We start from the raw sequence: 14,454 nt of genomic DNA, 5'->3' as shown, positions 1-14,454 counted from the left end.
CTCCATCTGGAGCTCCGCCGGTCCACAGTGCTGCACAGCTTCCTGGAGTTCACGTCTTGCGTGGGATGTTGCAGGGCAGACCATTATAATGTGTTCCTCCGTTCCTGCTTCACCGCATTGGCGACAGTGTGAACTAGAGGTGCGGCCGAGCTTAAAAATGTGGGCGCAGGTGTAGGCACTGCGGGACAGGATGCGAAGCAGGAGGGAGACCTCGGTCTTGGAGAGGCTATCCGCTGCAGAGTGGGGGTGCAGACCTGTCTCCCGTTCGCATATCAGGATGTTTTTGATGGTTCTAGAGCAGGCGAAACTACTTGAACGGTTGGACTTTCGGTTCGATTTTCGTAGCAGCTTTGGCCAGCTCATCAGGTGGATCACTCCCGGAAATTCCCTTATGGGATGGCATCCACTGCATCCACGGTATCGCAAGATTTAAGTCTCGTCAGCTGGTGCCGGGCCTTTCCAACGAAATAGCACGCCTCAGAGTAGCGGTCGATGCGTGAGGTAACACCTTGTGAATCTATGATTATCACGACGTTCGACAGCTTCGCGTTCTCTGGAGCCCTAAGTGCTTCAATTATTTCCATCAGTTCTGCGTCGCTAGAGTTTAGGCCTTCTTCCAAACTTTCTGCCCAGACGTAGCTTCAATTATGGTATGCAGTACGCTACGCCGCATTTGCCTGTGCATTTGTCAACGTCCGTGTAAATGCGGGTGGGACTGCCGTAGACTTCGACACTTGGCAGAAAGGTACTGAACAACGGCGTCAGATAGCTGATAGCTCATTTTTTCTTGCGAAGTCCAGCTGAGTGTAACCGCTGTGACTATCGGGAATTGTCCAAGGCGGCTCCTTACGAGTCATTGCGGGTGGCGTGGGCACTACATCGGTGAAAGTGCGGATGGTGACCGTGAAGCGAGGTTCCGTGCAGCTTTGCAGTCTCTCGATGAGGGCGTTGCCAGCGGTGGTCCTCTGTAAGCGCGTAAATTGTTTGAAGAGCTGCCTAGTGACGAGCAGAAGAAGCGGTATGGCTGGACCCTCCACGGCCTCGTTACACGCCAAACCAGGAAGGACGAGGTGGTTTTACTGTTATATAACGTTATACGCGGAATATGTATTCAGGGGAAGAGGTAGGCATCAAGCCTCTCTCCGTGAGTGCGTATCCGAATAACGTTTGCAAAACTTAAAGGGTCACCTAACTGGTGAATGTGCATCTTAATAGAAACCGTAAGCATGGGGGCCACAGTACAGATACGACATATTGCACTAGAAGATAAGTTGATAAGTCGAAAAAATACAGTACTCTTTGACGCACTCCTAAACGCGTACGAAATGCGACATCATTGTGGTAGACTGGACTGTCACAGTACATGATATCCAAGCGGCGCAATGGCAAACCCCATCATAGGCTGCCATGGGCTTCGTGCGGAAACGGGGTTCGGAAACACTTGCTGAAGTCACTCTACTCTTAGGCGCGCATTTCTGAAGACATCGCCGAGCGTAATGGCGACACGCTTTGCCGGACGCCGCTTCCTGGCATTATAATACAAAAAGCGTACCAACAGAAGACACATAGGAGAGAGCCCTCATCAGCTTCTTCGCAAACTAGCCCCACGCTTTTAAGCTGCGTTACTTTCATTCTTAGTATGATGAGCCGCAAGCCGCTTACGTTCCTCATTTATGGTCACCACGTCTGCATCTCCCGCAGTAGCATATGCGGCATATCTCCAAACTGTATACATGCGCGAATGCTTATAGCAGCATTCCGCTTACGCTGAAGCCCAGTCCCCACTTGCCTGACAAGAAAAGCGGGCCAGCGCCGCCGTGCGGAAAGTAGGTCGCGGAGCCGTATCTGTTCCCCTATCCCTCACCAGCATTCTCATTATGAAACGTGAATGCGCGGCTCGGCTACGGCTGCCGACCATATACAACGCCCACACAGCGCCTCAGTAACGCTGGGCCTGTATCCTCATTGGCTTGCCACCGTCCGTGTCAGAGATCACTCGCGCAGAGCCATTGGCAGAGCGCTATTGGTTACGCGGGAGAGAGATTTTCCCTGGCGGCGATGGTCAAGGAAGCGCCCTCACGCCGTCGCGGGCGCCCGCGTATTGCCAGACGACGTAAAAGAAGCGCTGTGACACACTAAGTAATTAGCGGCATGGCCCAGTTGGTAAAGGCGTCGGCTCGTTCGTGATAGCCAAGGTGGTGCGTGGTCGTACGAAACTTCTTTTCCCGCGGCTACGTCATCGCCAGAGATTCTTTCTCTACCTGGCAATACCGTTGCTCAGTCGGAGTCACGAGCCTCGACGTATTCGCAACTGGATGACGTAGACCGTCAATTTCCTCCTAGAGCAGCACCGCTCCGAGACCGTAGGACAACGCGTCGACGGACAAGGTGTGTGGTCGCAACGGAGAACATCGCCAGAGTGGGAGTGGGCGTGAGTTCCTTCTTTTGGAACGTTTGCTCGTGCTGTGGACTCAGTAGCAAGACGGACACGAACATATCTGCAGGAGACAACTCCAACAGGAGATGCTTCCATACATGCCCAAAGAACGTCAGGGCAACCGGCAGTGACAATGGGGCAAAACGGCGGCCATTCAGTGGCCCAAACCAGGGCGAATGGTGAAGTAACCAGAACGTTACGGTTATGGGGACTGTTCGTAGGCTCGTGTAAATACCTTTCGTGGTGTGCTCTTTAAAAAAGGGCAGATGTAATATAAGGATGACGACAAGGTTGAGACATGGCCGTCGCTTGTATGAGCGAGCTGATCGCGTGGCTTTGATCATTAAACGTTCTCTCGTTCTCCTTTCGGTCGCCTTTCTACCCGCTCGACTACGACAGTGCGTAAGATTATGAGGTGGTGTATTCGAATCCTACCACCGGCTGTGCTGTATAATGTTCCCCTGGTTTGTGGGGCAGAATTTTCAGACGAACGTTGGCACAATTCCTCCTGAAGTCAGCCCAGGGCACACACCAACCCCCTGTCCTCCACTCAATCCTGCTATCCTCTCTCCACCTGTCCACGTCTGCACACCGATCACACCCAAGGTTCCTTCGTGGCGCTAACACGCAATCACAAAGAAAGACACATTAGTGAGATTCATTTAGTAAACCACTTTGCAACGTTCCGCTACGGTACACGGTACGATAATCCTAAACGATATCACGATACGCGAAACTGATGCTGTTGTCGTTGTAGTACACCGTGGAAGGGGACGGTACGGTTAATTAATTAACCTCGTAGCGCTCCCGCATGGCAAATCCTGAACCGTGAAACGCGAAGCCTCTCGATGATACGCTTTCGAGGAGCTCTGTTATTGCAATCCATTTCGTTGCATCCACGAAAGGGTTACGCGCAATCATTTGAGCAGCATAAAAATGCTACGGGAGTCCGCAGCGACCTCTTGCGTCTCGCGTCTCATCATAACATAACCTTCTTCTTCTCCTCGTGGAGCCCGGCAACCGGCTTGATGTCTCCGATAACACGGTACTCTATTCCTCGAGGAGATCCGTTACCGGCGATACGCTAGTGAAGGTCTGCTAACGTCGCGCATGCGTCATGAGACCAACGCCGTGGCCAGTATCATATCGGAGGTGCCAAGACGGTCTACTAAAAAATCTCTGCTAGAGAGCTTTGCACATCAGACGCGCTCTACGAAAGAGCAAGCTGGAAGCTGTATGTTCAAGATCAGCAACGTGATGCCAGCCACTACAAAGGAATCAGGTCCTTAATTGGCTGATCATATTTTCGGAGTCGTTACCACAAAGGCCTGCCGATCTGTTAAATATCTTCTGATCCTTCAATATCTCTCCCTCGAACCGGGACCGTGATAAAGAAACGATCGAAGGGGATGTAGAGCACACGAGAATACACTGACGATACGGCTTCACCTAGTCCCAAAACCGCGTTAAAGAGTTGCTATCGTATTAAAACAAAATGTGGAGAGATTGAATTCGGGACCGGACGAATTCTGCGCGCATGCACTAGCTTGCCTCAATTGTACATTGCAGAAGATGTGCTAAAAACGAAAGCTTCCTTTCACAAACATTATGTGTTCCCCCTCTGCTTTTCGCCAACTCATCTCATATTCATCACCCCTTTGTGTTTTCATCATCTCATCATCTGTTTGAACTTTCGGTATTAAGTGTACTGGGGTAGCCCGTTTGACTTCGTTGAAACTCACATCCCTTCTTTATTCACATCACATCATCTCATATTCTCTAATTATCCTAATGGGTGCACTCGTCGTTTCCCCTCTTGAGGACTAATACCATCGACATAAATTGTTCAGCGTATGGAAAAAACTTCCTTGCGAGTTAATGTAAACGAGGGCATGTATTCTTCGCATCATGGTTGTCATACAAGTGGTAAACGTGCAGTCAAGGGGGAAAAGCCGCATATCACTCAAGATTCGGACGTTTGGGTGTGCTATACAAAATAGCTTCGCAGAATACGCGAAGGTGGCGTTTTTCCATATTTCCCCACAGGCTCTGACAGGTGACGATGGAGTATGTGACAGTTCAACGAAAACGAAGGTCGCTTGAACCAACCGTTTTTGTCTATATGCCTTCTTCATGTATTATAAGCCTTTGCGTGCAATCTAATTTACAGTGGTGTCGAATCCAACCAAAAAAGCGTAACTCTTCCGCGTTTTTTGCGAAAGCCTGCAGTTTATAGCTCGTGCGTAATCCTGCAGACGATGTCCCGTGCATGCTTCCTTTCGTACAGCATGAACAAGTACAGGACGACGTATGAAAGAATAACATACTTAATGACCAATTACACAAGTAAATGTCAAATAAGAAATTCCTCGAACGTAAATTGCAGTTGCATAAAGAGAATAACGTGTCAATAGTTAATTGTCCCCTCAATAGGAAACCTATAGAAGCAATTTCGTAAATAAACTAAATCAGGACGTGCTAGATGTACGCGCTAAACTTTTAGAATGTGCCCCGAACACTAACACTGCAATTTTTTTGAACCTGTCGATGCAAATGTCTTGTCCTCAAACAACACACACTTGTGTGGTGCAAGTTTCACGTTACACAGATTGGATTTATAAAACACCCTCCAAACACCCTCCAAAATGGTGTGTTCTACAAAAAGAACCATTTCAAAAAGCATATTCCACAGAAAACATCATTTGAGGGGTGTGTACTTTAGAGCACTCTTTCGGCTTGGTGTTTTGCAAGCACCTTGTCAACATTGCTATTACACGCTTCATTTGAGCCTGTGCGGAGTAAAAAGGTGTGTTTATATATAAAAACACACCTTTTGCACACCGAAAGATAAAAAAAATAACGCTGTAAGTTCTAACCGCTTCGAAAGCTTAGGTTCAATCACTGTAAAACCACATAGCCACATACATAGCCAAGGAGGTAAATACGTCCGAACTCACCGGTATCCGTTAGTTTATACGACTTGGGTATGTATACGCACGATGGCAGATACCCGAAGAAAAACGTACGCACAGACGGACTGAATGGCAGGGGTCGAGCGGCTTTCAATTTATAATGTTGCCATCGTTCTTCTACGTTCCAATTAGGCGGAAAAAGTTTCCCCGTGCCCTCCGAGAAAAGTTATGAGCAAACTGCAACAGCGACGACGGAAGTCGAGAGTAAAATGCCAGCGGGTAACGTCCGGTGACGTCTAAGAAACGTGGAGGATGCTTCGGAGGTCCTCCGAGAGGATCCTCCGAGGTGCTTAGAGGATCCTCCTCCGGAGGATGCCCTATGAGAAAGATGTCAACGTAGCTCGCAAGTAATTTCACATGCAACGCCGAGGGTTAAGCGTGAAGTCCAGAAACAAGAAAGCACTTTTTCTTTGTTATTTTTCCTGCTAGAGGTGAGTCAGCAGGTAACTCTGGAGGCTTTCACGAAAGAAGCGGAACGTTTCTCAGAGCATTACCATGCATTGTAATGTTTTACCTTCGTATACTTGCATATACCTTACTTTCCCTAAGACGCTACAAATTCGTTACATAACGTACACGTCTATTTCACTTAATATACGCTTTAAATAGCTCGAAACTGGAGACGCAAACACAATCCCAATAATAGCCAACAACAACAACAATAAATGAAGAAGATGTGATGATGACATGGTACGATAATAGTCAATTGCCTTCCTAACTACTGGAAAGTAAGCGAATATGAGCATGCCTTACAATTTTCTGCATCTGTAGAGAGTCGAGGAAAAACAATTACGATTATCATTGGGCACGGGATAAAAGTTCTTGTACGGGGAGGGATCGTGTGAATTTTTGTTAGGTTAGATAATAGTTCAATCGGATTCCAGAGCTACATTGCTTAACTTTCGGTCGTCATCATTCCTTCATCTGTTATCACACCATCTCATCTCATCCTGGCTACAGTCGTGACGCATCCCACATACATGAGGCCAGTGTTGTACGTATCGCCGTTACAAGTAACGCCGTTACAGTAATCGATACTTTTTCGGTATCGGAGTGCGTATGGCGATACTTTCTTAAGTCGGTATCGGAAATGTATTTCCGTTACAAATTTATAGTAACGCATCGTTACCGATACCGATACTTTATAGTGCCCCACCCTTTCTTCACCGACCATATTTCTTACTCTTATTCATTGTCAATGGTCCGCCTAGCCCTCGACAAGAAGCTTGTGGACACGCCTACGTGCTCCGTAACCGGAATTATGAAATTATACCAAACACGTGTTCACCGTTTTTCTTTGAAACTGAAGGGTACTTCGTTACTTTAAAAAAGAAGTATCGATATCGATATTTCGATACTTTTTACTCAAGTAACGAGTATCGGTATCGCGATACCATATTTCGGTAACGGGTACAACACTGCATGAGGCCAACAACGGCAAGCCCGTTTTCGTCACCACCACCACCCTAAAGGAGATGGCGTCTGATGGACATTTCAAGTGTTCCTCTTACGTATTGCCTCTCTCTTTATATTTTTCACTGCCCCTACACTATTCGCGATTCCAATGGATTACAGGTGGCGCCCCGAACTTCCAAGATGGCGGGCGAATGGAGGAATCGAGGTCTCCCGAGCGAAGCGCGCGTAGGGATGTGGTGTCGGCCTAATTATGTTAATCTTTTTCAGGTTGTAATACCCACAATTTAAAAAGTAGTCAACTACATGTAGTTAAACTACTAGTTAAACTACCAGATTGTAGTTAAAAAGTAGTTATCAACTACTTGCAGAAATGTAGTGGCAACTACTAGTTAAACTACTATTTCAAGTAGTTAACTACAATAGTTAGGTTACTGAAGGAGCAAACTATACTTCCGATTTTGCCGCAAGCTTTACGGCACGGTTGTGGTTCCGACTTTTACCTTGAGCTACTTGTTTGATGAGAACGGAGGTGCAGAGCAATTGTGTCGTGCATATGTACTCAGTCGTCACTTTTAATGCTTGTCCAGCAGTGTTGCGGATTTAATGAGTCAAATCGGATTTAAATCAAATCCATGTTTTTCGGAACACCGCAAATCAAATCCAAATCAAGTCCGGATTTAAACTTCAGGCGACAAATCAAATCATTTTAAATCCGGATTTGTTTTTGGTGTGCTAAATCAAATCCGGTTTTGAATCAGGATTCATCAAATCCGTCAACGAATCCGGGGGCTAAAGTTCCCGAAATAACTGTAGCATGCAGCTGACCATGTCTACAAGGTCGTACGATTACTGCATGCATTCGCTGGACAAGACCGTGACATGGTATAAGCACCTATAAATCTCACCTGCAGCGAAGAGTATGAACAGCAAACATAGCGATGCCAACGTTGACACTGACATTTTATTTTCACGTGGATATCGGAATAACATATTTGTCAAATACGCTTACTCGGTACATATGATAAAGCCAACTGCCGGAAATTATGTTTTGTTAAATGTGACGGCTACGTGCTGCACACCGCAGTTGTGTTATAACAAACTCAATAGTACATCCGCCCAACACGCGTAAGCAGTCTTATTCTCTCAGGTTCTTCTTTAGAAAGACCAGCTGCTCCAATGTAGCTGGCTGCAGCTTGTTTCTTTTCGCGGTCTTGATCAGGCTGGCTGCAGAGGGCACTCGTTCAACTGCTCCAGAACTTGCAGGTACTGCAAATACATGTTTCGCTACTTCCGAAAGCAGCGGGTAGCGGGCCACTGCGGACAATAAATAGCAGAGAGGGGAAACAACATCATCCTTTACTGTACACTCGCTTAAATAGAGGATTATTCCGTCTTTCGTTCTTGCGGTACGAGTTCTGGGGTGGCACCAAGTTGGCCATAAGCAAGCCACTATGAAAAAGGGCAACCAACATTCACATTCCTGTTCCTGGACACAATGACCTCATACGACTGGTTCTCATGTGGACATTTCGGGACTTATTTTAGCAATCTCTTGGACACCAGAACGCGACATCAGTCGCAGTTCAGAACAAATAAAACAGACAAAACACGTGTATGGTAGTCCTTTTCTCGAACGTACATTGCCTGAGCTCAGTGCACCAGTGGTGTGCTTTCTCCAATGCGTTCAATTTCCAGGAAATTATAGAAAGCTGTGATACCGTTGTGAATTAGACATCGAACTACCCATGTGATTATGTGTGAGAGTATTGCATGACGTACCTTTAGTGCTCGGAAGAGAAGATGGCTATAGGCCCTCCGAGGTGGTCTGTCTGACGGACAAACCAGCTCTTAAACTTGAAACAGTCTACAAACAGTGTCCGTAGACTGCTTCACGCAATCAAAAAATCATGGGATTTCTTTTTAAACGAAACATAACTTTTGGCGGGACATTGGGAACCGAGATGGCGGGATGTAAGGCAAGCCATCTCAAATCCAAACATTTTTTTAGAACTTCTCATCACTAAGAGTTGCATTGCATCATGTGTAAACATATGTGAAATGCGATTCAGCCAAATGTCTTGTAAAAACGTAATTACAGAGACGGCCTCAGATACGACTGACAAAGAATCTGCACGCCCGTCAACGTCAAATTTCGCAGCAGTCAAAATACAACCATTTTCCTTCAGGAGCTTGACCAAAGACACATCCAATTCCGTCGAAAAAAACGTGATTCAATCCAAATCCAAATCGTCGCCATATTTTCCTCGTAAACCAAATCCCAAATCAAATCCCTGAGCCCTTTGATGGACTTAAATCACATTTCCGGATTTAAATCCGCAATACTGTTGTCCAGTGAAGCCTCATTTGCTGTGAAATAATTATGCAACTTAGTCTATCGCGTAGGCACAGAAGGAATTACTCAGATTACACAGATTACACAGAAATTACTCAGATTAATATTAAGATAAAATCGTGGTGACAGAGCTGACCAGGAAACTCGTGCGATGGGTCGACACATGGCACTTCCGTTTCGTTCTTCTTGGTTGGGAGACTATTAAAAGATAGCGTGGAGTATTTCCAACAGGCTTAGAAGAATTTAGTATTGCAACATTCCCCTTTTCGATTTCGATACATTCTTTGTTGCCGGCATTCTGTCAGCAACAAAAACGTGTACAGCTTGGGACAAAAGTTTACGGAACACGGCACTGGCGTATTTCTTCATCAGAGCGGCTCCCTGCTAGCTGTGAGGCAGAGATCGAATAAGAATCGGGTGACCGGCTATTCGGTCCATCTTTCAGTATGTGTGTCCACCCCGGTATGCTGCTAGGGTGTCGCTCTAATGGAAAAATCCGACACCCTGGTGTTCCGTAAACTTTTGTCCCAAGCTGTACCGCCGTACCGCTTCCCAGTCCGGACGCGCTCTCGGACCTCCACTCACAGCTTTTTGAAATCGCCGCCACGTGGCCACGGCTTCGCTGAAATCGCTAATAGGGACTGTGCGGTGCTGTGCGACAAACTGATGGCGCTGCGATGCGACCTCCGGAGAAAGTAACGCGTGACACAGTGACGTCTGACGTGACACAGTGACAGCGTGACGTCTATTAGAACAGCTCATAGCCTGGTTCCCGATACATCATACACCACCCCAACAACAACAGCAACAGATAAATTAATGATGATGAATGGGGAAACTGGCTACATGAGGTGCGGCCCACTACCACAAGGCGCAATGGACGGAATTAGATGTGTTCTGATGATGATACGATGAACGACGCTGAAAAGGGGTCGACAGTCAATGGAGACAGTGAGACAACATCAACAGAACGCTAGGCAAACACACACACAAAAAAAACGCACACCCACGCAGCACACAGGTAAGCAAGCACATCACAGGATAGAGAGGAAACCGGTGTCGCGGACAAAAATCAGGAAATACTCCAGAGCTTGACGATGTTGTGCCTACCAAGGGCCGCGTAACGTTCGTTAAATGCGTCACTTCGGTTCTTGATTCGCCACAAGCTCTTGCGCGAGCCTATCAAAGCACTGCATGCGATCGAAGTTCAAGATCGGGGCCCAGGACGCAACCAATGATTGGCAGCTCTTCTAGGACAGCTCATAGAACGAATTCCAATATTAGACCTCATTTCTCAGGGCGCAACCAATCATCATACACCACTCATTGGTCCAGGGCACACACTGGCTATCACTTCCAGATAAAATTCACTAAATGTGATGCAGTAAACATGCTCAACTCTAAAACGCAAAAAAACTCTGGATGAAAACATTGCGTTCAGAAGATTACATCAAAGACATTGATCATGACCTCAACTCCACCATACCTGACACCATGAAACGGGAATGCACCACATTGATTCACCAAGTACGTCTCGGAGCCTTGGCAGCCAACTCAGTCCTGCAGGGCAAAGCAGACACCACTGACTGCTCAGCGTGTGTGCTGCCGGACGCGTACTACCCGCCAAGTCATCACGCAGTGCAAGAAGTTCTTCAAAGAGCGTAAACAGTTAGAGAAAGAGATAGAAAAGCTTAGCCACATGCCTCTCACCTTTGGCAAGATAATGGGCAACTGGAATGCGAGCTCAGAAAGAAAAGTTGCCCTCAAAGTACTGCGTGACTTCCTCAAAAGTACTCGAATCGTACAGATGTATTAAATCTGAAACTCCGCATGCCGACTATCACAAGATAGATCCGAAATACGCTGGATATCCCCAAACCAAATGACTATACTCCCACCCCTCCTTCCTGCTACGCCCTGCCAATCGTATCGTCAAGCTGCAGTATACAGCCCTCCAAATCTCTGTGCTGGTAGCTGACGTTCAAGCGAAGAAGGGGAGCATATTCCTGTACTGAAAGAAATGTAGCACAAGATCCCATATTTGGGCGCCCCAGATCCAAAAAACCCAGCTACATCTCTCTCTCTCTCTCCAGATCTATATACTTGATTTGCGCCACACACTTCATGTTTCTTCCATGAATTTTCTTCTTTACTTCATTCTTCGCTTCATTTGCCCTTACACAATTTCAAGTCAGACACGCAATGTCCTGTCGCGTTAAGACATGCCCAAACTGGATTTTCCAGCATGAGCACTCCACCAGATGGCGCGCGCCACTCCTACCCCGCTACCCCGTACCCCGGAACCCCGGTGTGTCCCGCACTTGCACAGACATAACCCAACTCGATTTTGCCATCTCCAAGAGATAGCACCATACCATTTTGACAAACGAGTGGAAACAACAATGATTTAAATGTTAATTATTAAGCACATGATCAAGAACTCCGTAGCGGCCTTAGAGAGGTTGATGCTAGGCAGTGAAGCTCTTTTTCTTAGTGCGATTTTCCAGCAGATGGCGCGCTTTGTGCCATTCCACTGCGACACCTAAAAAATATTTCATCGTTTATTTAGAACATGATCAAGAAAAGCCATGGTGGTCTTTGAGAGGTTGATTGAGAGGTTATGCAGTGAAGCTTTTTTTAAGTGAAAATCCTGAGGGCACTGCTGAACAGTAAGAAGCACAATCAGAAATATCATGAACTGGTTTAGGGCGATCACGTAACACAGATTCAACACGCACAAACTTGTCACAAGACGGACATGAGAATCCTCGAGCACCATCCCTAGAGAGCAACTCTTTTCAATGCACACACTTTCCGCGACATCCAAGAACGACACGAACACGTCCACGAACACGAATTTGCAGCGCTCACGCCAGCTGCGCATGGACATATCCCGCACTATGGAGCGTTACCTGTAGGACGGCCCCAGAGCTGTTTATAACAGAGAGTTTGACTCTGGGTTTGGCTCCAAACCTAAGGGTTTGGAGCCCAGCTTGAAGCGCCTCATGCGACGTCACGGCTGAACGACCTCCCTCGCCGTGTTCTATTGTTGTCCCTTCATCAGCCGGTCGCCATAGTGATGCTGATCGTTGTTTACTATGTAAGGAGTGAAGATACGTGCGTACTTCGTCCTTTGAAAGCCCTTCGTCCTTGAAATCTTCCAGTTCTACAACAAAGCCCTCTTATCACAGGCGCCTGTGGGACATAAGCCGTTTATTTCTGTAGATTACATTCAGCGTGACCACCAAAGCTGTCAACCAGCTGGCGGACAGCATCAAAATGGCGCGCACCAGATGGCTGATAAGCGGATCCCGCTTAGATTCAGGCTTTTTGGGCGGTGCAACGACGACTCTGACGACAAAATAGGCTCCACCCATGAGGCAGCAAAATATCAGAGAATGGTCAAACTCTCCTTATAAATGGCTCTGGATGGCTCTAACTAACTTTGCATGCTGAGGTAATTTTATCATCGACGCACTAGCCATGCGAACGCATATATGAATTTTCGCTGAGACCACGTGCGTTCCATCTCAGAGGCGCCGCAAAGTAAATCCATACAACACTATCATAACTAAAAATGGTCCAGAGGCCGGCCATCGGCATATTACTTTATGTATTTTTACGCGCCGGAGTACAACCACCGGAATACACATGCCGCCCCGTTCCCAGATTGCTACATCAGCTTGTTTAAAAAGTAGCTGACGAAGGATATTGTTATGATTTTACTTCTGGTGATGGGTCTCGCATGAACCTCTAAAGGGCATTTCATGTCATTGTTTTGCTGTCGTACGCCGGTATGTAAAATATACATCAAGTACCACTATCATAGCATTTAAACACAATTAAAAATATGAATAAGACTTGAACAGAACCATCATCATGAAACTCCTCAAATGAAGCATCTTACATTCATTACATGCTGGGGCACGACATACACATCTCAAAACATGCTCTATACATCTCCGTAGCACCCGTATGCAGTGCCACACGAACCACTATATAGGAAACTTCAAGAAAAAAATACACTAGCATCCATCAACACTCATTCGCACGGCACCCTCTTTTCGCCAGAGCACAATTACAAACTGACCTCACTGCCCCATATCAGGGCAGCATATCTGGTGTTGCACAGTGGACTTCATTGGAGGTTAGTTCCATAGTAGTAATATTATGTTGGGAAGGAGATCGGATGAGAGTACGCTCCATAGGTGTCCGGTTCGAACCCTACAGCGGCTGGGCCAACGTCGCGTATTTTTCTCCGCGTGGGCGGAGGGTTGTCCGTGCGCTTACCGGCGGGGGAGGGCTGCGTGCGCGCTTACCCGCTCACATTTTTCAGCCTGGGCTGACTTGAATCGCAATTTTTTTCCCACTACAACAGGTGTGCAGTAGGCAGTTTACATGCAAAGGATAGCTATACACAAAAGTACAAGTGAAAATATATTTATTAAAGTCATTAGTGTCAGGAATTATGTTATGACTCTGCATGAAGGAGAAAAACTTAGCCAAAAATCTGATGCAATAGCATTGAAGGGGTATCACAATTTTTTATTAGTGATAATCACGCAAGTTTTCAATTAAGCAGAAGGAGTAGCACATTTTAATCAAAGAAGATATTTTTAATCAATACGATTACAATCAAAATTAAAAGTTTTGTTATAAAAAGTCTAACATGACCACCTTAGCGGAGTTTTAATTACGAAGTTCTGACAGATGTACGTAACTTCATGCACAAGAGCTAATATTCCATTATGACACATTTAATCAAAGAAGATATTTTTAATCAATATGATTACAATCAAAATTAAAAGTTTTATTATAAAAAAGTCTAACATTATTATACGTGACCACCATAGTGGAGCTTTAATAACAAGTACCGATAGATGTAGTTAATTGTGGACAGCAGAGAACCTGGAAGACCATGGGACAAGAATGACACGAACACAAGACGAAATAAAATCTATAACACTACATTTAACCAAGAAGATATTCTTAATCAAAACAACAGAGGAGGAGAATAATCTATCATTTTAACTATCATAAAATCATCCTCGTGACTTAATATAGTCGAACCCCATACAATTTTCATTCTAAGAGACACTACAAACCTTACTTTGTTTTATGAATCCAACACAGAAAATATAGTAAAAAATGAACTTCACAGCATAGCAGGCTCCTAGCCAACAACCAGCTCTAATAATATCTGTCCTGATTTGTTGAAGACGGGAGGCGTACACCTGTTTTGTGACAGTTATGAACATTTTCGAGCGCAATAGGAA

This window comes from Ornithodoros turicata, unplaced genomic scaffold (assembly GCF_037126465.1).
Source record: "Ornithodoros turicata isolate Travis unplaced genomic scaffold, ASM3712646v1 ctg00000746.1, whole genome shotgun sequence".
NCBI lineage: Eukaryota > Metazoa > Arthropoda > Arachnida > Ixodida > Argasidae > Ornithodoros > Ornithodoros turicata.
Note: the sequence above shows the minus strand (reverse complement) of the source record.